The sequence below is a fragment of the Leucopleurus acutus genome (assembly GCF_964270905.1).
Source record: "Leucopleurus acutus genome assembly, chromosome: 15".
NCBI classification, from domain to species: domain Eukaryota; kingdom Metazoa; phylum Chordata; class Mammalia; order Artiodactyla; family Delphinidae; genus Leucopleurus; species Leucopleurus acutus.
In genome coordinates, this window is record NC_139157.1 from 31,440,522 (window position 1) to 31,453,087 (window position 12,566).

At 42.1% G+C, this 12,566-nt stretch overlaps 1 pseudogene across 1 annotated transcript; it reads left to right on the top strand.

Annotated features, from left to right (window-relative positions):
- Window positions 1–835: 835 nt before the first annotated feature.
- On the top strand, window positions 836–11,838 carry LOC309971943 (small ribosomal subunit protein eS27-like; annotated as a pseudogene). Its single transcript has 2 exons — window positions 836–1,108; window positions 11,738–11,838. The product of its transcript is annotated as a small ribosomal subunit protein eS27-like (transcript).
- Window positions 11,839–12,566: the final 728 nt, after the last annotated feature.

Genomic DNA, 12,566 nt, shown 5'->3' on the forward strand with positions numbered 1-12,566 from the left:
GTAGAGGAACATGAAGGATGCGGGTAATATAATATTAAAATAAGTATAAAACTCAATGTTAAATATTTAAAATATTTTCATACCAAGAGTTAGAAAGATGAGACAGTATTATGTGGGTTCCATATCCCGATGGAGTAGACCTACGTCTCCTTAGATGAGTAATTTCAGCAATCCGTAGGGGAAGGATCTGAATGACTGCATACAAAAAAATGAAAAATAAAGACATGATCCCTTCAGATTCATCATAGTTCTTAGCCTTATGTTGTCTGGAAGTTGAATTTCTTCCCATACAACTCTCTATACTTGGATTCTATTTTTTGTTGTGGTGGTTGTTGTTTTTTAAATAACTGACCTGTGTATTAATCAGGGCTTTCTGGAGAAACAGAACCAACGGAAATATATATATATATATATATATATATATATATATATATATATATATATAATATATATGCACACATATATATAATATGTGTATATATATGAGTTTTTAATAAGAAATTGGTACATGCAATTATGGAGGCTGAGAAGTCCCATGCCCTGAAGTCAGCAAACTGGAGACCCAGGAGAGCCAGTGGTATAGTTCCAGTCCGAGTCTGAAAACCTAAGATCCAGAAGTGCCAGTGGTGGAAGTCCCAGTCCTAGAGCAGAAAAAGACCAATGTTCCAGCTCAAGCAGTAAGGCAGGGAAAGCATATTCTTTCTTCCTTCACCTTTTCATTCTATTCAGGCCCTTAATAGGACTGAATGATAGCTACCTACTTAGGGGAGGTGTGATATTGTGATTTATAATAAGAAATATAGTTTCCTGTGGTGACGACCTCCCCCACAAGAACATGCCTCTTGCAGAGGACCTCCTTCATTCCTCTCCAGAAGAGGAGAAGAGGAAGCACAAGAAGAAGCACCTGGTACAGAGCCCCAGTTCCTACTTCATGGGTGTGGAATGACCAGGATGCTATAAAATCACCACCGTCTTCAGCCATGCGCAAATGGTGGTTTTGTGTGTTGCCTGTTCCACTGTCCTCTGCCAGCCTACAGGAGAAAAAAGCAAGGTTTACGGAAGAATGCTCCTGTAGACAGAAGCAGCCCTGAAAGCACCCTGAACTAAGGTGAGTGGGAAACCATTCCAATGAACACATTTTGGATTTAAAAATTGTGTGTGTGTGTGTGTGGAAGAGGGGGGCAGCTTTGTCCCCATTTCTGGCGCAGAGCTCCCAAAACCCTTGGAATTTCCTGAGTGATAAGAGAAAAGGAAGGATCTTTTGTTTAATATTTGATCTGTGGTCCTCAGTTCCTGAAGTTGCTTCAGACCCATGAAGGTGAAATGGGTGTCCTGTTATTCATAACCACAACTGAATTTATGTTAATGATGTGACTTTTGGAAATCCACTAAAGATGGTGGGGAAGGTAAGGCTGGTCGCCAGGGAGTCAACCATGTGATTAGAGGTTTGGAACTTTCAGTCCCACCCCCTGGTCTCCTGGGAGAGGAGAGAGGCTGGAGATTTGACTTTAGTCACCAATGGCCAATGATTTAATTAATCATGTCTGTGTAATGAAGCCTCCATAAAAACCCCCAAAGAAGAGGGTTCAGAGAGCTTCCTGGTTGGTGAACACCAGGCTGGAGATGCAGGGAGAGTGGTGTGCCTGGAGAGGGCAGAGAAGCTCAGCCCCATTTCCCTCATTTACCTTGCCTTCTGTATCTCTTCATCTGGCTGTTGGTTCACATCCTTTAATATCCTTTGTAGCAAGTTGGTAATCTAGTAAGTAAAATGTCTCTCTGAGTTCTGTGAGCTGCTCTAACAAATTAATCAAACCTGAGGAAGAGGTTGTGGGAACCTCCAATCTATGGTCAATTGGTCAGCAGCATAGGTGATAATCTGGGTTTGTGATTGGCATCCAGAGGGGGAGGGGCAGCTTGCAAGACTGAACCCTTAACCACTGGGATCGGATGCTATCTCTGAGTAGACAGTGTCAGAATCGAGTTGAATTTAGGACATCAAGGTGATGTAGGAGCTCCTGGATGATAGCTACCTACTTAGGTAGGTAGCTATCATTCCACTACCACGTTGGAATTGGTACCCTTTCCGGAGGGGACTCTGCTCCAGGAACACACTCACAGAGACACCCAGAAATAATGCTTAACTATAGATCTTGGCACCCCATGGCCCAGGCAAGTTGACACAAACTTAACCATTACACCTGTATTTCCAAAATTATGGAAATACACTTGTAGATAGTATGATAGAAGGTAGATAAATGGTGTATGGTGAGAAAATCTATCAGCTCTCTTACTAAAATCAGACACTAGTCATCCAAGCTTTGGAATGGAGGGAGGACCTTCAAGTGAAGGCTGTGACTGGAGTTTGGAGTGGGCACTGGAATCCACAGGCCTGAATAGAGTCTCCAGAAATTCCTTGCACTGAACATCCCTTGTTCCCTGCCTCAAGTGATTTTGCACATTTTTTACTCCACTGCTGTAGCAAACAGCTTCATGCAGTTAGCACCTTGCCTCAGTTGCTCTTATTTTTAAAACGTTTATTTATTTATTTGGCTGCGTTGGGTCTTCGTTGCGGCATGTGGGATCTTCGTTGCGGCATGTGGGATCTTAGTTGTGGTGTGCAGGCTCTTCGCGGGCTTCTCTCTAGTTGTGGCATGCAGGTTTTCTCTTCTCTAGTTGTGGCACTCAGGGTCCAGGGCAAGTGGGCTCTGTAATTTGCGACATGTGGACTCTCTAGTTGAGGCACACGAGCTCAGTAGTTGTGGCGTGTGGGCTTAGTTGCCCCGCGGCACGTGGGATCTTAATTCCCCCCCTCCCCCGACCAGGGATCGAACCCGTGTCCCCTGCATTGGAAGGCTGTTTCTTTACCACTGGACCACCAGGGAAGTCCCCTCAGTTACTTTAACTCCCATTTTTACCTTGGGGCTTCCCTGATAGCATAGGGTGAAATGTCTACAAAGACCTATCTGGCATTCAAGGAAATGCAGACTGGAAGTGTGAGAGTTTTATGCTTCAGGGGACAGCCCTTGGCTGGTGTGGGACAGGAGCCAGTAGGTCCTAGGCTCCTCTTCCTTCCCTTAATGGACAGTTCTGAGGCTCTTTGAAAGGTCCTGGCAAGATAGCATCTTTTATTGGCTTTCTCTTCTTTTTTACTCAGGCTCTGCTTTGAAGGGTGAGTAGGATACCCACAGGGTCTGCTTGGGTTATCATAACAAAATACCATCAACTAGGTGGTTTAAACAACAGAAATTAATTTTGTCATAGTTCTAGAAGCTGGAAGTCCCAGATCAAAGTCTGGGAGGGTTGGTTCCTACTGAGAACTCTCTTCCTGGCTTGTAGATAGTCGTCTTCTTGCTATGTCCTCACGTGGCCTTTCCTCGGTGTGTGTGCAGAGAGGGAGCGTAAGCTCTCTGGTGCCTCTTTTGTACGGGCACTAATCCCATTGGCCCAGGCCTGACTCTGTTGACCTCATTTAAACCTAGTTACCTCCCAAAGACCCCATCTCCAAAAACCATCACATTAGGGGTTGGAGATTCAATATACGATTTTGGGAAGGACACAAACATTCAGTCCATAACACAGGATAAGACATTCACCTTTCCCTTGGGGAATCACTGTCTTATTTTTACTGGCACAGTTATCCTGGCTTCAGAGGCCACCACTCATTCCTTTTTTAAAAAATTAGTTAATTAATTAATTTTTGGCTGTGTTGGGTCTTCACTTCTGCACACAGGCTTTCTCTAGTTGCGTGGAGCCAGGGCTCCTCTTCATTGTGGTGCGCGGGCTTCTCACTGCGGTGGCTTCTCTTGTTGCGGAACACAGGCTCTAGGAGCGTGGGCTTCAGTAGTTGTGGCACGCGGGCTCAGTAGTTGTGGCTCACGGGCTCTAGAGCACAGGCTCAGTAGTTGTGGTGCACAGGCTTAGTTGCTCCGCAGCATGTGAGATCTTCCCGGACCAGGGGTTGAACCTGTGTTCCAGGCACTGGCAGGCAGATTCTTAACCACTGCTCCACCAAGGAAATCCACCACTTGTTCTTTTTTTTTTTTTTTTGCGGTACGCGGGTCTCTCACTGTTGTGGCCTCTCCCATTGCGGAGCACAGGCTCCGGACGCTCAGGCTCAGCAGCCATGGCTCACGGGCCCAGCCGCTCCGTGGCATGTGGGATCTTCCCGGACCGGGGCACGAACCCGTGTCCCCTGCATCGGCAGGCGGACTCTCAACCCCTGCGCCACCAGGGAAGCCCCACCACTCGTTCTTTAATGCTCTGATCCAAGCCTTAGTTGGTAGCCATAATTAGTGAAATGAATTAATTTCTTGTAGGAGCTGAGTGATATTATTGTGGTTAATTATAGAGAACATGGGCTATAAAATAAGGTTTCCTCTTAGTTCTCTGAGGGCTCCAGTGGGAGCCTAGCTTAGACTTGCCGCTCTGATGACCGATACCAGATTACCCTAGATTAGGTGTTCTCAGCCCTGTCTGCACAATAGAATCATGGGGGAGAAGGGTGAAAAATACCAATGCCTTAGCTCATCTCCAGCTTCTAATTTGGTTGCTCTGGTTCAAGGATTGAAGCTTCAGTATTTTTAAATTGTAATGTGCAGCCTCAGAGGTGCAGGCTACAGTCCAACCATCCTACACTGGCCTATACAAAATTGTCCACTACCTGCTGTGAATTTTAAGGTTTAATGTGGGGCTATATTTGACAAGAGGCCAAGCAACAGTTAATTTAAAAAGCTCTTTGAGGGACTTCCCTGGTGGTCCAGTGGGTAAGACTCCGAGCTCCCAGTGCAGGGGGCCTGGGTTCAATCCCTGGTCGGAGAACTAGATCCCACATATATGCCATAACTGAATCTGCATGCCACAGCTAAACATGCCACAGCGAAGATCCTGACTGCTGCAGCTAAGACCTGGCACAGCCAAAATAAATAAATAAATATTTTTTAAAAACTCTTTGAATCTCTAGAGAAAATAAACACTATCATATTTAAAAACAAAACAATGTACACCAATGTGCATAGCAGCATTTTTCACAACAGTCAAAGGGTGGAAACAACCCAAAGGTCCATCAACAGATGAATGGATAAACAAACTGTGGTTTATACACACAATGGAATATTACTGAGCCTTAAAAAAGAATGAAATTCTGTTACATGCTACAACATGAATGAACCTTGAAAACATTATGCTAAGTGAAATAAGCCAGATACAAAAGGACAAATATTGTATAATTCCACTTATATGAGATTCCTAGAATAGGCAAATTCATAGAGACAAAATAGAAGTTGCTAGGAACTGGTGGTCATGGGGAATGGCTGGTTGGTATTCAATGAGTACAGTTTCTGTTAGGGATGATGGAAAAGTTCTGGAAATGGATTGTGGTGATGGTTGCACAACATAGTAAATATACTTAATGCCACTGATTTGGTCACTTAAAAATGATTTAAATGGTAAATTTTATATTTTGTATATTTATCACGATACAAGAAGACAAAATGAAACCTCCTCTTTGTACGTGTGGTGCTTCTGAATGAAAATTGAAGCTGCTCCTTCATTATGAGGGCTACCGTACCACTAATAGTAAAAAGATGAATTGGCAACAGTGAAAGAGAAATCACATTTAACAAGGGTTCTTAGAATGTTATCAACAGCCTGAAGTCACTAGAAAGTGATATCTTTGCATGACGTTTTTCAATTTTTTAAATATCAGTATGTATGTTCAAGCCGTTTAAAAAAATAATGTTTTCTCTGTTTAGAATTTATTTTTCTGAAAAATTTGAAATCAAAATTAATGTTTGAAAATAAAAGTAATGACACTCTCATCAACTTAATCTGGTATCGTAACTATACATTTTTAGATACAACAGTAGGAAGTATCTTTAAGTATCAGCCTTAAAGGCTATCAACCAATGATTAGCATAATGTTGGAGCAGGTGCTACGAAGGATGAAGATTATCATGCTTTTGGAATTTCTGACTCATGCTATATAGCCTGCCATAAAGAGCAGTATATAAAAGGATTTGTTCAGACCAAGGAAAATCGCATATATAGTTCTTTTAGTGACATTAAGAAGTGCTTGGGGCTTCCCTGGTGGCGCAGTGGTTGAGAGTCCGCCTGCCGATGCAGGGGACACGGGTTCGTGCCCCGGTCCGGGAGGATCCCACATGCCGCGGAGCGGCTGGGCCCGTGAACCATGGCCGCTGAGTCTGTGCGTCCGGAGCCTGTGCTCCGCAACGGGAGAGGCCACAAGAGTGAGAGGCCCGCGTACCACAAAAAAAAAAAAAAGTGCTTGTAGTAAGATAATTCTAGAGCAAATGTCCTTCCTGTACATTAACTGTCACCAACTCCCTTTTTCTTCCATGACAATTTATGCAAATTTTACTCCTTTCAAATTCGGATAACGCCTCTTTTTCTTTGCTTGTTATTAACTTGATTAATCTCTTTCTCACACCTCCATCTCTCTCTCTCTCTTACTTCTCTGCCTCTCTCCCACATGAAATCTTTTCTCATGGTAACATATTCCCAGAAATTATAGTGAATGTAATGAGAAAAAAAATAACTCATGATTTCAACATTTTCTTTTGCAAACAACTCTTCGGTTGCAGATCAGCAGTATGCGGCTATGAAACGCAGGTAAACAGGGCACTGGAAAGAACTTCTTCAAGCTGTTTACCAAACTCCTCCTGCAGTTGAGAGTTTAGAGTTGAATGAGTGAATTAGGAGAAGGAACAGAAATAGTCTAAAACATTCAGGTTTATAAGACTTTTATAGAATCTCTTGGAGTCCTGCCTTCCTGTGATGAAATTCCCTTCCGCATCTCTCTCCCACATCAAGGTAACTTGTCTCAGAGCTAAGAGGCTTTTGTGAGTGACATTCTGTCTTTATTCCCAAAGGAATTTCCTGACTCCAAAATGCTTGGTTGGTCTAAGTCAGGGGTCTCCCCTTCCTCAATTTACTACCCTTCCTTAGCTAGTGGCTCCACTGTTCGTGCGTATAAAGGGGAGGGTTTGCACCCTGTGTTTCCTCCTCTCTTCTAACTTGACTAAGGACTTTTAGAAGCTTCCCTTTCCTTCCCTGCTTCCTTTGGACCTTGGAGAATCTTCACCCCAGTAGCTGGGGCTACATTTGGCGGGGGGTGGGGGGGTATTTTCCTCTTGGTCAGAGTTGAACATCAGAGTGAGTTTTCACTTGGTAGCAATGTCATCCAAGGAGCTGTATCCTATTGGTATAAGTATAGATACATGGTTAAGCCACATTGTAGCCACATGACCCAATCATTCATTTGTTGGGTCAACGTGTATTTATATGTTTATTTACCGAGTGGCTGCTATATGCCAGGCACTGTCTTACAGGCTTGGTATAAACTAGATAAGAATCGTTGCTCTTGTGGAACTCATATTCTGGTAGAATCAGGTAAAAAATAAACAAGTAAAACATATAGGGTGTTAGATGGTGATGAAAGCCAAGAGAAAATAATAACAAAGCACAGCAGAGAGAGAGAGAGAGATTGCACAGTGTTACATAAAGTAGTGAGAGAAGATGTCTATGAGGAGGTAGCATCTGAATAAAGATCTGAATGAAGAGAAAAAGCAAGTCGTGCCTATATCTGAGGGAAGAACATTCCAGGCAGAGAGTTCAACAAATGCAAAGTATCTGTGTGAGGTAGTTGTGAAGATGTGTTCCAGGATGAGTGGAGGGACCAGTGAGGCTGGAGTGGAATAAGAAAATGGGAGGGCATCAGGGGATGGGGACAGAGAAGTTGGCCAAGTCCTGTGAGTCCTTGGAGAACATGGTGAGGGCTTTGGTTCTTCTCTGAGTAACATGGAAAACTATCGGGAGGGAGGGGGTTTGGGCAGATAGTTGACATGAGCTGACTTTTATTTGAAAAGGCTGATCCTGGGTACAATGTTGAGAAAAGTCTGAAGGGGGCAAGAGCAGAAATATCGAAACCAGTTAGGAGGTTAGTGCAATAATCCAAGTGAAAGATGATGGAGTTTAGACCAAGACAAGAGCAGTGGTGATGAAAGGAAATCTAGTGGAAATATTGTGAAGATAATGTCGATAAGCCAATGCTTATGGATCCAATAAGGGGTGAGCAAAAAAGGGACGAGTTGTGATGATTCAGTCTGATTGAAGTGTCCTATGACAGGGGTCTGCAACCCCTGGGCCAAGGACCAGTACCAGTCTGTGGCCTGTTAGGAGGTGAGCAGCGGGGGAGCGAGGGAAGCTTCATCTGCCGCTCCCCACCGCTCGCATTACTGCCTGAACCTCCCCTCCGCCACATCCATGGAAAAAGTGTCTTCCACAAAACCAGTCCCTGGTGCCAAAAAGGGTGAGGACCGTTGTTCTAGAAGATACTGACATCTCAGTTTGCTCCTCTCCAATTGAAATAGATACTCTCAATAATGCCCATATTTACAGATGAAGAAATGAAGTTTAGAGAGGTTAGGTAATTTGCTTAAAGTCACACAGTTTGTAAGGGAAAGAACTAAGGCTTAAACTCAGATCCATCTGATCAGAATCTATAATTCTAATCATCACTATTTAGTAACACACTTTTTAGATAAACATAACAATATTTTAATTTAACAGCTATCTACCCTAAAACTTTTTGTTAAGTAGGAGGTGTCATTGTAAAGGTATATGCAAGAAAAGAAACCTATACACACTGAGTTATAAAATCTGTTTCTTCTATGTTTCGTATCATCATTCGTCAAACAAATATATAATAAAGTTTGATCAGCTGATAGGCATAGCTTCCAAGAGTAGGAACACTCCTTGCAGAAAAAGGACCTGGCTGGGAGCTGACTGTTAAGTAGGAGAGTGTCTTCCTTTTAGCTTAATTTGTCCAGCCTGATCAATGGTCTTTTTTAAAAAAAATTTATTTATTTATTTGGTTGTAGTGGGTCTTAGTTGCAGCAGGTAGGCTCCTTAGTTGCGGCTTGCCGACTCCTTAGTTGCGGCATGTGAACTCTTCAGTTGTAGCATGCTTGTGGGATCTAGTTCCCTGACCAGGGATCGAACCCGAGCCCCCTGCGCTGGGAGCGCAGAGTCTTATCCACTATGCCACAAGCCAAGTCCCTGATCGATGGTCTTTAAGGAGCTGTCCCCAATCTGGGGAGCTTCCACTGTATTCTGAGGGTTTAAATCATGAGTCACCAGGCTTGATCCACCCCACACCCTGTTCTTTGATATATTTTTGACCTCTTTTCAAGACAGTCTCCACGTACAGCTCAGCCTAAGCTGATCCAGTTGCCCTGTGTTTTGGTACGTCCCGGCCTCAGGCCTTACTCTGATTCTCAGCTATTGTTTTCGTCTCTTTTCTAGAGTTCAGGGAATCAGCAAACAGTTTCTCAGATAACACTGCTCTTGATTTATTTATATGCCTTGTGTAGTCCCCTGTTTGGTTCTTTTTTTTGGGGGGGGGCCATGCTGCGTGGCTTGTGGGATCTTAGTTCCCCGACCAGCGATTGAACCCAGGCCCTCAGCAGTGAGAGCTCAGAGTCCTAACCACTGGACTGCCAGGGAATTCCCTTTGTTTTTGATTTTAAGTAGCCCCCCACCCAGATCTGTCCTGACCCTCTACATCTGTTTGCAAGTCAGTGGTTTAAAACTCAACATGCATTTTCTATTAACACTGTACGAGATTATTTGTCCCTCAGGCACATCTATAAAATCAGGTGGCAGCATTTTTGAGCAAAAAAAGCATGACCTTTAGAGGCAGGCAGACCTGATTAGTATGAGGATAAAAATGAGCAAATATTATAAAATATAATGTATTGTATGGCTCAGAATAGGGCTCAATAGATTCGAGTTTTCTTCTTTTATTTGTGACTCACTGCCAGACAAAATATATACTCACAGCTTTCCCCCTACACTCCTGTCCCTGAAATAAACACGTAATCCTCCTGAGGAGTTCTAGTGTTTTAAACTGTTGATAACAGTGGAAAAGCATGAAGTATGTGGAAGTTTTAAAAAACTTTTATGCAACATCCCCTTAGGCCCTAAATTGGAAAGCCAGTGTAACATCCTAGCAACAGTGGTGAAAGAGGAGGAAGCAAGATGGAAGAGACAGGAAAAAAAGGCAGGAAACATTTACTGAGCATGAACTCAGTGTGAGGGGCTGTGCTAGGCTCTTCCAGGCGTTACGTTACTTAATCATCTTGCATTTTAAAAAGAATGAAATAATGCCCTTTGCAGCAATATGGATGGACCTAGAGATTATCATACTAAGTGAAGTAAGCCAGAGAAAGACAAGCGTCGTAAGATATCACTTATATGTGGAATCTAAAAAATAAAAAAGATACAAATGAACGTATATACAAAACAGAAACAGATTCACAGACATAGAAAACAAACTTATGGTTACCAAAGTGTAAAGGAGGGGAGAGGGATAAATTAGGAGTTTGGGATTCACATACACACAGTACTGTATGTAAAATAGATAAATAACAAGGACCTATTGTAGAGCCCAGGGAACTCTACTCAATACTTTGTAGTAACCTATAAGGGAAAAGAATCTGAAAAAGAATATATATATACAGATATATATGTATAACTGAACACTTTGCTGTACACCTTAGACTAACACAACATTGTAAATCAATTACACTTCAATTAAAAAAAGATGTCTGTTCTATATAGAGAAAAACACCAGCGCTCCTGAGTCGACGAATCTTGCCTAAATTCATGCAACTAACATGTGGTGGAGCTGGAACTTAAAGCTAACTCTGTCTGAATTCTAAGTCCATAATATTTCAATATGTTTAATACATATCAAAATGTATATAAATAGTATGTTAACATTATTATTAAAATCAGCATTTATACACCTATGATAAGATAAACACTGTCATTGCTCTCCCAAAGGGTAATTTTATATTTCAATCACAATATTTTTAAATGTCTAGGCCTAATTAATATGAGAAATTTGGGTCAAATGGTAATGGTAATTTAGTTTTGTTTTTGATAGACTTACTTTATAAGGAATTTGCAGTAAAAATACCTTCCTAAATGTAGCTGTGGCATAACTTCCTCAGTTCTTTAATAGCTTCCAGATGTTTAGATAACTTTGTTTAGACACTTTGTAAATTATCAAAGTTCTTCGCTGATTAAATAAGATTTATAATAAAGCAAGCCTTCTCTGCCCTGTTAGACCTCATGATGTTGAAAAGCTTTTTGAAATCATAACTTCAAAGTTGTTTACGTGGTTATAGTCTCATAATAAATACAGGATTATAGATATTTCTGTAAGATTATAAAGGAAATGAAATAGAAATAATGACAAAATGACTTCCCATGTTCATATCTCTTTCTTTAAATGTTTACCAATTGGCCAGCAAACTTGATATGTTGAAAAGTCTTATTGACATCAAAGGATACTTTCTGTGGTACAAAGGATCAAGTACAGTGCCTGTCAACACACAGACTACTCTGTAACAGAGTTAAACAGTTTACTTGAGATAATGTCAAAGCAGATGACAATTTGTACAGTGGGGATTAAAAAGTCTAGATTTGTAGGTTGGAGACGTGAATACTAAAGAGTTAGTAAAAGGTGAAGAGTCATTTGGGAAAAAGGGTGGAGAAACATTAATGAGATGCTCAACTACTATGGTTACACCCCAAATCTCAAGGAGTCTGAAAGTTACAGAAAGGGATCTGATTTTAAAAACAAAAACAAAAAAAGGCTTGTGACTGACAGTGAGAGAGAAATTTTTTAAAATTTGATTTATTTGTTTTAAAGATAGACAATATTTTGGGACTTCCCTGGTGGCCCAGTGGTCAAGAATCTGCCTGCCAGTGCAGGGGACATGGGTTCGAGCCCTGGTCTGGGAAGATCCCACATGCTGCAGAGCAACTAAGCCCGTGTGCCACAACTACTGAGCCCGTGTGCCACAACTACTGAAGCCTGCACACCTAGATCCCGTGCTCCGCAACAAGAGAAGCCACTGCAATGAGAAGCCCGTGCACCGCAACGAAGAGTAGCCCCCGCTCGATGCGACTAGAGAAAGCCTGTGCACAGCAAGGAAGACCCAACACAGCCAAAAATAAATAAATAAAGATAGCTAATATATTTTTTTCTGTTCCAGTGTGTGTGTGTGTTTTTTAACATCTTTGTGGAGTATAATTGCTTTACAATGGTGTGTTAGTTTCTGCTGTATAACAAAGTGAATCAGCTATACGTATACACATATCCCCATATCTCCTCCCTCTTGCGTCTCCCTCCCACACTCCCTATCCCATCCCTCTAGGTGGACACAAAGCACCGAGCTGATCTCCCTGTGCTATGCAGCTGCTTCCCACTAGCTATCTATTTTACATTTGGTAGTGTATATATGTCCATGCCACTCTCTCCCTTCATCCCAGCTTACTCTTCTCCTTCCCCATGTCCTTAAGTCCATTTTCTACATCTGCGTCTTTATTCCTGTCCTGCCCCTAGGTTCTTCAGAACCTTTTTTTTTTTTAGAATCCATATATATGTGTTAGCATAAGGTATTTGTTTTTCTCTTTCTGACTTATTCACTCTGTATGACAGTCTCTAGGTCCATCCGCCTCACTACAAATAACTCAAT